The sequence below is a fragment of the Gossypium hirsutum genome, chromosome D11, assembly GCF_007990345.1.
Source record: "Gossypium hirsutum isolate 1008001.06 chromosome D11, Gossypium_hirsutum_v2.1, whole genome shotgun sequence".
Taxonomy (NCBI): Eukaryota; Viridiplantae; Streptophyta; class Magnoliopsida; order Malvales; family Malvaceae; genus Gossypium; species Gossypium hirsutum.
The window spans coordinates 71,805,317-71,811,316 of NC_053447.1; positions in this window are offsets into that span (position 1 = coordinate 71,805,317).

Consider the following 6,000-nt stretch of genomic DNA (forward strand, 5'->3'; position numbering starts at 1 on the left):
AGGATGTACAAGCACCAAGTCTCGCAAACTTTTCCAAGGAACACATTTACTGTCGCCCTTCTGTTGGATCCGGGCAGCGACCCACTGCTCGCTCATCCCAGTGATGTTCATTAATTTCTTTAACAACGGAGGGACACAAGCAGCTCTGGAATAAGCCTTGTCGACTTGAATCTTTGGGCACCGAAGCAAGGTCGTATACTCCTCCACAGTAGGCGTCAAATCTACCTTCCCAAAAGTGAAACAACTGTAGGCAGGATTCCAAAACTGAGCAAGGGCTCGGAATAAATACTTGTCCACTTTGACACTAAGCAGATAAGGTAGGTCACCGTAGTTACAATAGAACAGCTGCTTGGCCTCGACATCCCATTGATCCCAGACTTCTTTCATTTCTCGAATGTCATTCTGGATTACACTGATACGGGTAAAATCCCACAATTCTGACGCGTACCCTTCGGTAAGACTATCGCCTTTCTCCCGTTGTGTCGTTTCAACCCATATTCGCACAGCCGCATTATCCTCTACTTTATCAACAAACTCCTTTTCCATGATAAGCTTTCTACCAAGAAACTGAACTTAAATCGACACCTCTTTTAGAATGAAGATGCCATGCAATCACAAACAAAGTAAATTAGCATTAAACACAGAATAAGATTTAAAATAAGCGACAATAAATACAACATTCATTTAGGTAAGCACTAAAAATTTGGAGTAGCTCTACCTAGATCAGTTCCTATGGCTCATTACATGTGGTTTGGTTCTAAAGTAGGGTACCTGAACCAGCAGATTCCTCGATCTTTACCCATTATAGGCTCATACAGACCGAGTTCGGTTCAGGGGAATACATTTCCCTATGGCCATGCGGAGATGAAAATCTCACGAAGACATAGGTACGGATGTATCCCGAAAGTGATTCACTATCCCATGCGGAGGTGAAAACCTCACGAAGGCGTAGTTTCTCACTCTCACCTAAGAGGGTGTGACCAACGGTCATGCAATGCAATGTGCAGAAAGATACAAAAACTTAAACTAACACAGCAATTATAAACCACAACGATGAAAATTGTAATAAAAGCAATGAAATGCGATGAAAGGATCGTATATTTAAACCAAGTTTTTAATTTTCGACAAAAAGACAAAAAGTAATCAACTCGTGGCTCGACTCACTCATTGTCCCCAGTGGAGTCGCCAAGCTGTTGACACCATTTTTTGATGAAAACGGGGTCAACTTGGTTTTTGGAAAATGAAAACAAAAATGGGAGTCGCCACCAATCCTTTTTTATGAGGTGTGATTGGATTACCTCGAAAAATGGTTGTTATAATAAACGGTTTGATTTTATTAAAACAACGGTTTTTCCACGAAATTTAGAAAACGGGTTCGGGAGTCGGTTACGCACGAGGAAGGATTAGCACCCTCGATACGCCCAAAATTGGTACCTAGTTGATTACTTAATGTCTTAATGTCGAAAATTGAGAATTTAAAAGAATTTTAAAAATAGAATCCTTGTATTAAAGTGTTGAAAATTTTGGGAAAAGAGGGGCACGTTCCACGTTAATCGAGAAAGAAAGCACCATATCCAGTAAGTTAGGACACAATGTCTCGAATTCCCGATATGCGAATGACTGTCAAAATTTACTTATTTAAAAGATGTTCAATTATCTTGGATTAAAAAGGGGATCATGTCCAGTGAGTTAAGACACGATCTTTTTTATTTCCGAGATCATTTAAAACTTAAGTTTGAAAAGATTCGTGTAATAAAGTTTAAAAGAATATTCAATTGTTTAAATCAAATGAAGAAATCGCAACCCAATACGTTAGGGCACAATTTCTCAAAATATTAAACATTGAATATTACATATATTTCAAAAAAATCATCATCTCGAGAAAACAACGTGTCACATCCAATGCGTTAGGATACAACATATTGAATTCTCGATAACGAGCTTTTTATCATTTTTTTAAAAGAATAATCTCGATCATTTAGGTTCAACGAAGAAAATCGGAACCCAATACGTTAGGGCTTGATTCTCTCGAAGATCTAAAACACCGAATATTACTTATTTTTAAAATTTCTTTTTTGAAATCTAAATAAAAAATTTAGTGTAATGGAAATGATGATGATATAAGCAAAATAATACAAACAAAGGCTACTAGGTGAAAATAAATACAGAGACGAACTAATATAATACACAATTATAAGCATATTAAAACACTCATTCTAAATAATGAAAATGTAAATGAAGAAATAAACGAAGAAAATGTATATAACTATAAAAATATAAAATATATATGTGTTATAGAATATGAAAATGTGAGTATTTACATATACATGAGTAGATTATAAAACATAAGAATATATAATAAAAGTATGTACATTACAAGAACGTGTATATGTACATAAATATGAAAATTTTAAGATAAAACAATGTGCATATATATATACTTATACAAATTAAAAAAATATGTACATACATATATTATAAAAATTTATTCACATATACATACATGCTTGAAATTGTAAAATAATAACAAGAATATGTATATATAAACATATATGAAACATGAGATGTACGAATATATGTATATAGATACGGATGGTAAAAATATAGGCATATAAATATAAATACTTAAAATGTATATATAAATACATACATAAATTATAAAATAGATAATATAATCATGTATATATATTATTAAATATTAGACATATATATGTATATATATATAGTAAGATTTAAAGTAAGAAGACAATAATAAAATATCACATTCAAATGACAAAATAACCAAAAATAAAGAAAAAGGATTAAAATACAACTTAAACTAAATTGACAGGATAAATTAAAAAAATAAACCAAACGTAGGGACTGATTTCAAAGGCGCGAAAGAAGCTAAGGATTAACTGGGGAAATATCCCGCACCAACCAAACGGCGCCGTTCCAAGGAAGTGCACATACATGGTCTGGGGATTAAAATAAAACAAAAGGAAATTTTAAGACCGAAATTGCGAATAATAAAAAAAATTGCATTTGAAAACGCCATAAAGGCGGAGGGGCTTATTTCGCAAATATCCCCTCAAGCCTAAGCACGCGGATCCTTGGGGCCCGACGGGTCAACACGCGGGTCATGCTCAATACGGCGCCGTTTTGGAGCCACTGATCAGACTCCAAACGGCGTCGTTTCACACATCACATAAGGGTCAAATGAACCCTAATCCTGCAGCCACCCATTCACTTTCAAAAAAAGAAAAAAAAAGAAACAATAATAAAACAGAGAGCCCGACGCTCTCCCTTTCTGCGCCTCCCTCGGTCTTTAGGCTTAGACCTCCATCTCCGCCTCCATGGCCAGTGGCCGGAGTCGCGCGAGAATGGTCTCTCTCCTTGCGGCGTCCCTGAAGGCTAAGCCTTCTCAACCGCGGTATCAAAGGGAAAAGGGGTGACACGCCTCTTTCGGCCCAACTCCTACGGCGGCAAGGGTGGGACTCCGACGCTAGCCCATCGAAGCAAAAGGTACTTCCTTTCCCTTTTAGTTCCGTTTGTTTTATTGAACAATTGCAGAGAAAAAAAGCAATAAATGAAGATTAAAGTGAATAAGAAACAAGAACAGAGAAAAACGGGAGTCAACCTTTTTGATCTGTTTTTCTTTTTTTCAATTCGAAAATGCAGTGTCCATATTTTTCATTTACAAAGATATTGCTTTTCTTTTATATCCCATTTACATTGTATTTTAGTTGTGTTCTTTGCATTATCTATTGTGTGCTCCGACTTTCTCTGCCATTTTGCAGGTGTTGATGAAGCTAGGCACGGTGGGTGGCGATGGGACAAGGCAGACGGCAGAGGGAGGGATGCGGCGCTAGGTTTGGCTAGGGTTTCGTTTTTCTGAAACCCTAGTTGGGTTTTTAGGGGAAATTGGGCTCGGGTATTGGGCCGTTCGGGTTTTTGGGCTCCGGGTTAGGCTAGTTGGGTTGGTGGGTTAGTTTAATTTGGTTTGGTTTTTGTTTTTTTGTAATTGGGCCCCAGGCTAAAAATTGGGCTTGTACAGTGTATATATATATTATGTCAATTTAATTTGAGATTTTTAATCTATTAAATTTAAAAAATATTTGTGAGATCAAGTTTGATAACTATAATCAAATTTATTGGAATTTTTTATTGTTTTTATTTATTTAATTATTTAGAAAAACGACAACAATATTATTGTTAATGTAAGAGGATATAGATTCAAACTCACGCTAAAACGTGTTTATCCTCTTAATTAAAGATTAAGAATTGTAAGTAATTCTAAACATTCGTATAAAAAATTTCAACTAGTAAACCCCTTTCTTTACTCTCAAATTACAATCTTTAACTCGAAAATTTTAATAATAAAATATTATAATTAAGAGTAATTGTTTGATGTCTCGTTTATTTATATATTTAAATATTTTTTAAAATTTATTATATTTATAAGACACATGTAAGAATCTTAATTCATTTATAATGTTCTTTTTATTGTTGCATTTAAGAGAGAAAAATATGTTATTTTAATAAAATAAATTAAAAATAGAACTTGAAATTTCAGGATCTTAATATGTAAGCATTTGACTAAGCCAAAAATACTTGCTTCTAGATTTTATCAAAACCCTTGGAATATTATAAATGGACATTTTTTAGTTTCCATGATACTTCATGAATCTTGACGACCTTTTCTTTTGGACCACTCAAGGTTGGCTTATTGCAATAAACTACAACACTATTTCATTACTCTTTTCTTGGTAAAAATGCCATGGAGGTCCTATATTTAGAGTTGGATTGTATTTTGACCCTCTATCAAAAGAACAGGTAAATTAACTGTTATATATTTTGAAACTTGTAAATTAACTCATTTGTTAGATGATGATTTGAGCATGCTGAAAATTATTTTTTTATGGGTAAACTTAAATACAATCACCCAGCTATGACTTTCGTTCTATTTTGGTCGCCCAATTATTTATTTTTTTGATTTAGTCACTGTACTTTTCGAAATTAAATATTTTAGTCGCTTTTGAGCTGCTGTGCAATTTTTTTATTAGTTTAGTAACAAAATATTTACACATACTATCTATTTGATCCTAAATATAGAAAATTTAACCCTCAATATTTACAAAATTTTTTGTTTTAGTTCTAATTCTAAAAAATTAATAAATTTGACCCTCAATATTTACAAATCTATCAATTTAGTCCTAACTTTGAAAATTAAAAAAACAATCATTCTTAGCATGTATAACCCATCAACTAACCTATGTAAGATATTAAAATAAGAAAAAGAGTACCTTCTTTCAAGTCACTTGCAAAGAACTCTAAAAAGTAGGGATAAAACACACACACAAAAATTAAGATCCAAAATAAAATAAAGGCATTAAAAACGTTATCTTTTTGGGTAGTAATGCAACCAATTATTTCAGATATGTTCCAAATCAACTGGTTTGGTCTAGTGTGAAGCCTAAATTATAGTAAAATTTTTTGTTGAAAGTGATGTGAAAGATGATGCTCTTTTTCTTATTTTAATATCTTACATAGGTTAGTCAACGGGGTAAAAATGAATTTTAAGAAAAAAATAATTTTAATTTTTAGAGTTAGGACTTAATTGATAGATTTTGTAAATGAGGCCAAATTTGTTAAATATTTTAGAATTAAAACTAAAATAATAAATTTTGTAAACATTGAAGGCTGAATTTATTGAATTTTTTTTTTATATTTATGATCAAATTGATAGAACGTGTAAACATTAGAGGGTTAATTTTGTTACTAGATCAATAAAAAAACTCCTCTAATGCTTAGTGATTAAATATAACGAAATAGAACGAAAAAAATAGTTGGGTAATATTTTTATAGCTTACCCGTAAAAAAATTTAGCATGTCCATGCCATAATTTAACAGATAAAATTTAACAAAGAGGCTAATTTGTACGTTTTGAAATGTATAAGAGCTAATTTCTTCAGTAGAGGGTTAAAATGCAATCCACCCTAAGTGTAGGAGCTTCCTTGA